The following is a 6,458-nucleotide window of genomic DNA, read 5'->3' as shown; positions in this document are numbered from 1 at the left end:
CATTGCTCTAGTCCACGCTAAATTTTGAGCTGCTTCTTCAAAGTTTTCAGGTTCTTTTCCAGATTCATCTTCTAGTGTTGCTACATTGGCATAGTTTGGATTTTGCCTCTGAATCCATTCTGACCTTCTCGTCTGAGATTGTGGAGCTGTTGATATTTCTCTATCACTTGCCTCGCTGCCTTCACATAGTGGCTGGTGAACAACTAATTGATCAAAATTATCAGTCACACCTTGTTCAATATTGTCATCTCCACTTGATTGAAAATAAGTAATTTCCAACTTATTTTTCAGATCAGTTTGATCTGGTAATATCTCCTTTTCCACAGACCACCATGAAGAGGTTTCATCAAATACCACATGTCATGATGTATAACACCTTCCAGTTGTAGGCTCACAACATTTCCATCCTTTTCTTTGATTATCATAGCCTATAAAAATACATCTAACAGCTTTCTTGTCCATTTTGCTACGTAACTGATCAGATATGAAGACATAGCACACACATCCAAATACTCGCAAATAACTGACATTAGCTTTCATATTCCACAACTTCTCAAAAAGTGAAAGAAAATTTAACCTTTGTTGAGGAAGTTTGTTGATTACATATGCAGCAGTCCTCATTGCTTCTGCCCAAAATCTTCCTGGACCATTCTTGGCATGTAACATAGTGCAACATATTTCTGCTAAATGCCTATTCTTCCTCTCTGCGATGCCATTTTGCTGCGGCGTGTAGGCACATGTATAATGATGACGGATTCCACATTCCCTTAAGTACTGAGAAAACTTAATTGAGTTGTATTCCCCTCTGTTATCTGTTCTTAAACAATGGATTTTCTTACCCTCTTCTCCCTCAACTGTTTCCTTGAACTGTTTAAACTTAGAAAAAGAATCAGATTTTTCTTTCATAAAGAAAACCCAAACGTACTTAGAGAAATCATCAATAAAGGTCACCATGTACTTCATTCCACCAATTGATGATTGCTTGACCGGTCCAAACACATCAGAATGAACTAGTTGTAGTGGTTCATCAGCTGTAAATTTGGACTCTTCAAATGGTAACTGATGAGCTTTACCGTATTGGCATCCTGAACAAATGATGTCTGTTCTTACTTCAAGTTGAGGAAGACCATTGATCATTGACTTCTTCATCATCACACTTAGCTTGGAATAACTCACGTGACCCAATCTCATATGCCATAAATGATCAGTCTTATTATTTTTCATCTTTTCTACATATGCAGACCCTGCAAACATCACATAGACTGACTCTAGTCTACGCCCCTTCATAATTGGATTTTCTAAGTTCTTGAGATCCAGATATATCCTCACATCATCAGGAACAAACAAAACGTAGTTTCCACATGTTGTTAGTTGTGACACTGAGAGCAAGTTTTTCTTCATACCAGGAACGTGATAGATATTTTGAAGTGACATCTGGTTGGCCCCTTGTTGAAGAGAAGCTGCCGTCTTACCAATATGAGCTATTGGTAACCTCGAATTATTGGTTGTCACCACAACTGGACTTCCCTTGTACACTGATGGATTTTGCAACTTTTGTTTATCACCCGTCATATGGTTTGCACAACTTAAATCAACGGTCCAGTCATTCTCATGATCAATTTATTCAGATATTGTCGCTAAGTGCTAAATCCTCCTCTTCTATAGCAAAGAATGCTTCAACATCCCAAAAATCTTCACTTTTCTCATTTGAATTAGAGGTGGGAGCGTTACTTTCTACAGGCTGTTTCTTGAACCAAGAATCCTTTTCCATATGACCCTTCTTCCCACTATTTCCTTCGAATCTTCTATCATTCTTTTGATTCTTTGGAACTCCCCTTGAGCAAAATTTTCCATCTCCCTGAAAATTCTTCTTATTAGACCCACCAGCAGCTTGATGCTTGATGTTCCTGCTTTTGTTGGTGTAGAGGGCTTGTTCCTCATTCTTCACCGAAAGTCCTGCCATGGCTTCTTGGCCAGCAAGCAGATTTTCAAACTCAACGAGTGATGGCTGATTTGGCCATCCCTGTACAGCAGCAACAAAACCTCTATATTCAGGTCTCAAACCATGGATAATAATTCTTTTTACCTTGGTTTCCCCAATTGACGCTGTTGAATCCAAATCTAAAATTTTACGGCATATCATCTTGACTTTGTGAAAGTACTGGGCAATTGTCATATAACGTTGCTCTGTTGATAATAACTCGTTCTCCAAAAGCTGCAGCCTCTCATGTTCTTCTTTGAGAAAAGTGCAGCAAGTGTGTCCCACGCTTCTTTCAGCATTTTAGAATCACGAACATGCTCCAACACATCTTCGTCGATTGTTGTTTTGAGTGCAAACATTACTTTGCCTGCTTTGATCTTCCACTTCCGCAATGTTCCATCTGCATCCTCTGCCTCTGGTTGTCTAACTTCACTTCCTTTGACAACTTCCCAAAGATCTTGCCCTTGCATATAAGACATTGTACATGTTGTCCATGTATTATAATTCTGGTTATTGAGCTTTTTGACTCCGCCAATTACATGGAGATCATTCATTGTGTTGGCTCTGATACCAAGTGTTAAACTAAGCACAACCGAAGTTCTGTAATTGAAAAGAAAGTTAACAGGGAAGAAAGGAATAGAAGAGAAACTATGAAATTTTTGCAGAGAAAAATGGCTTGATACTTCATTCCATACATTGAGTGGCCTTATAAGGCTTACATATTTTTAGGAATCATATTCCCATTAAACCACTTCTCCTAAACTCTAGGAAAATAAATCTGCATTACTACAATTAACCAATGACTTAGTCAAACTAGAAAAATCAGCTGATGTTGCACGACTTTAACAAAAATGCATATATTACTTAATTATGGTGTAGTAATAAAAATGTAAGTTAAGATATGTATTCTTTAGGTTAATGTAAATATTAAATACGGATAAATTTTTATTGTACATTAACTATTAAGAAAGTGAAATTTGGTAAAGCTTTAATTGAAAATCATCACCAAACATAAAGGAGAAGCATCAGATACTATGTTCTCCAAGTCTAAAAGTAGCATTGAGCTTTCAGTAAAAAGAAAAAATAGGGTTTGGTTGTGAACCTTAGGGAAAGGGAAACAATTCGCTAACGTGGATAGAAATATACCCGTTAGCCTTATTTAGTTGACACAGATGAAATATCACATGCACTTTACTATCTATCGATGACCGTAGAAATATAAGCATTAGAAATATTCAAGTAGGCTTAGAGTTGTTGACAAAATGCTCAATATAGTATTATCAACCTGTAACTAATAACTCAAGAAAATAATTTAGCGTGTGATTTGATAATTCAACCCCATTGTTACAAGTACCATGATAATTCATCCTGAGATATCTTGTCACAGATGTTTATCAAAAGGTTTGTTTCGTCAAGGAGAACAAAGGAATTGAGAGGCAGATATCTACTACTAAAAAATGCCTAAAATTTATGGGCTAAAATTGACATTGTTTGTTGGTTATTTGAGCAAACTCGGGTGAAAATCAATGCACTCACAGTCATCAGTTGAAAAAGTCCAAATATATATATATAGAGAGTGTTTCAAAATAATGTTCAACTTTAACTAGAATCTTAAGGGGTGTGGTCTACATATCCCCCTCACTATTAGAATTGTTTTTCGAAATATCTTCATTAACTGAGGTGGGAGAACGGAGCACACCATGCTGGGCACTTCTAATCAGGCGATCCACTTGTGCATTTAGTACCTCGACGATATGCACATGGTGTTATTCTGAGCAATCCATCGGCGTCAACTTCTAGCAATGCACGTGTGAGTTGTTTGATCTGTTGCGATATTGCAGCAATCTAAACATCGTCAATTGCCTCGATCTAAAGTGAAGTGCCAACTCCATCTAGTCCTGACTGAATACGTTGCACTTAGTTCCTAGAGCATAGGACGTAGACTCCCTTTTTATCTCCCTCCCGCTACATACTCGGTCCATATTTTAGTAGCGACATTCGATGAAGGCTGAGTTGGCTCGCTCAGGACTTAACGAGTCTCATTGTTCTCAGACAAGCATTTTAGATAAACAACCTACATATATACAAATACAAGTTATTATATACATATAGATTCATATTATTACTTTGTACTAAAAAAATTCAAATTTACATAAGCTTCTTGAGCCCTTGCCTCGACCCATTGATCCACATTCTTCTTCTTTTTATATGTGTAGCCCGAAAGAGCTCATCTTGAATCAGTGCACACCCTAAAATTTTGGCCTGCAAAGAAAATGTAATCAACGTAACTCAAAAAAATTAACTTTATATAAACATAGGAAATAGAAGGTTAAAAATACTACTTACCAATTCGATCCCTAGCTATATCCCCGTGACTCTTAGCTTGTTCAAACTTAGCTATAAATTTTGGAGTTCTACAATAAGTTTGAGTTCCTCATAAAGATGATGTAGAAACCAATCAGATTTCTTTTTCTTTTCATGAGCAGAACCAGTCGGACATCCTGAAACTGCCCTTTCTCTCGAAAGTCATGAAAATAATTTGTTCTACTTTGAAAGCCAAGTACACAATGTCTGCAAATAAAGTGAGTAGCGTTAGAAGATACATTATGACTAAATAATGCAAAATTTACTAAAAAATAATTAAATTATATACTTTAGATTCATTAAACAGAGTCTGTCGTATCCTGTTTGGGATTCCATCTCAAAATGGATATGGATGACGACACAGCCTTCTAATGCTCTCATTATTAAGATCATGTCCATTATCTTTTGATGGATGAAAGCTACAAAAAAGATAATAAACATGTTCTCATAAAGAATAAAACCTAATGAATTTTGAAAAACAAATTTACCCAATCTTGTAGGAGACATAAGGCAATGGTGGAGAAGCATGCATATGGGGATAACATGAAAGGCCATGACCTGAAGCATCACTAGAATCTATATATAGGTCTCTTAGATGCTTTCGTACTATCCTTATCGGATTTACTATTCTTTATTTTACGACCTTGATCACCATCACCTGATGATATTTGCATACAAGTTTACATTAACATATATAAAAAAAAATTACAAATATTAAATAAAATTATTTTAAAATATTTAACCAGTATACTTGTCATCATTCTCTCATTCTTTCTCCTTGCTTAAATTAGAAGCCACTTCTTATTTTTTTCTCCAAAATTCAATCTTTGTTAAAACATATAGTACTACTACTAACATACATAACCAATACAGAGAGCACTAAAAAAGTTATCTCCTTATCTAAATCATTTGGTAATTAAAAAAACATACAAGTTTGCTAAGATTCTTCAAGGTGCTAGCCTTGAGCCCTACAAGCAATAGCTGTAGTTCTGGTTGCTATTTTTGATTTGGGATTTCTGGGAAAATATTGAAAAGATGAACTCAAATTCAGTGCTTTGAAAATCTTTTCACATACCCTTTGGCCTTGAGATTGAGTGTCTTTGATGATGGTTTGGTTCTTTTCCATTTTAGACTAGTTTGGGAGAAGGTTGGATGAAGAGGAGATGGAGATCATATGTAGTCTAGTTTATTTAATCATGTTTCTCCTAAGATCCCACGAGGTGTAAAATAGTCATTACTCATTAGGGCCTTAGGGGATCATATTCTTGTTTTTTCCTAATTAACAAGATTCCACATGGATGGTTGTTACCTATGTATTGTATTGTGTGTTGGTTTTAAATACAAAGTTTGCTCTCACTGTTATTTAAATTTTATTATTATCATATTGTTAAATTCATCATTATGTAATGGCAAAAAATTATAACTATTGATTTTGTGTGATCTCTTTGTTGTCGTAACTTAATTTTATTCTTATCTTATATTTGTTTATTACTCCATTTGTTCACTTTTATTTCTTCACTATATTAAAAATATATTTTTACTTGTCACTTTTAGCATACCAAGAGAAATTTTTTTCTTTTCACGTTTTACCCTAAATATTAATTACTTATTTTTCAAAATGTAAGACTAAAGAAGTATCTAATATTTTATCCGTACCTTACTTTTTGATAGATTTATCCTTTAAATTATTGATGTAGAACATTCTATTATAATAACGAGAAAAAATATTATCTATTTTAAGTATTATATTTATCAAAATAATATATTATAATACAATACAATAAAAAAAATAAAACAACTTGAAACAACCATCCAAACAAAGTGCGAAGACAATGGGTTCTACTTCTTGCTTTTGTGAAAGAATCTCATAGTGATTACTTTTGGAGACTATATGAGTCTATGATGCCAACAGTATAGTCTGTAGACCCCTTCTTTCTTGGGCATGACGAAACTAAGGATTAATGGAGGACAGCAATATGTCGAAATCACTTTTTTGCAACACAATGTTTGGTTATACATTGAATTGATTTTCCATTATTATTTTTTTGATGATGAACTTTTCTAGGTTAAAAAAATTCCCCACTCACAAAATTTCGATGTAAATGCATATTTA

General features: G+C 34.6%; 1 long non-coding RNA gene across 2 annotated transcripts; it reads right to left on the bottom strand.

Moving 5' to 3' along the window:
- Positions 1 to 3,268: 3,268 nt before the first annotated feature.
- LOC129881761 (uncharacterized) lies at positions 3,269 to 5,631 on the bottom strand. Of its 2 annotated transcripts, none has more exons than XR_008765691.1 (4): positions 5,276 to 5,631; positions 4,328 to 4,552; positions 4,134 to 4,243; positions 3,269 to 4,055 (listed from the first exon to the last, which is right to left on the bottom strand). It is a non-coding gene; the product is annotated as an uncharacterized LOC129881761 (long non-coding RNA). The 2 variants fall into 2 exon arrangements; XR_008765692.1 differs by having other exon boundaries at positions 5,421 to 5,631.
- Between the last annotated feature and the right edge of the window lie 827 nt (positions 5,632 to 6,458).

This window comes from Solanum dulcamara, chromosome 3 (genome assembly GCF_947179165.1).
Source record: "Solanum dulcamara chromosome 3, daSolDulc1.2, whole genome shotgun sequence".
Classification (NCBI taxonomy): Eukaryota; Viridiplantae; Streptophyta; class Magnoliopsida; order Solanales; family Solanaceae; genus Solanum; species Solanum dulcamara.
This window is presented reverse-complemented; position numbering and strand designations above follow the sequence as displayed.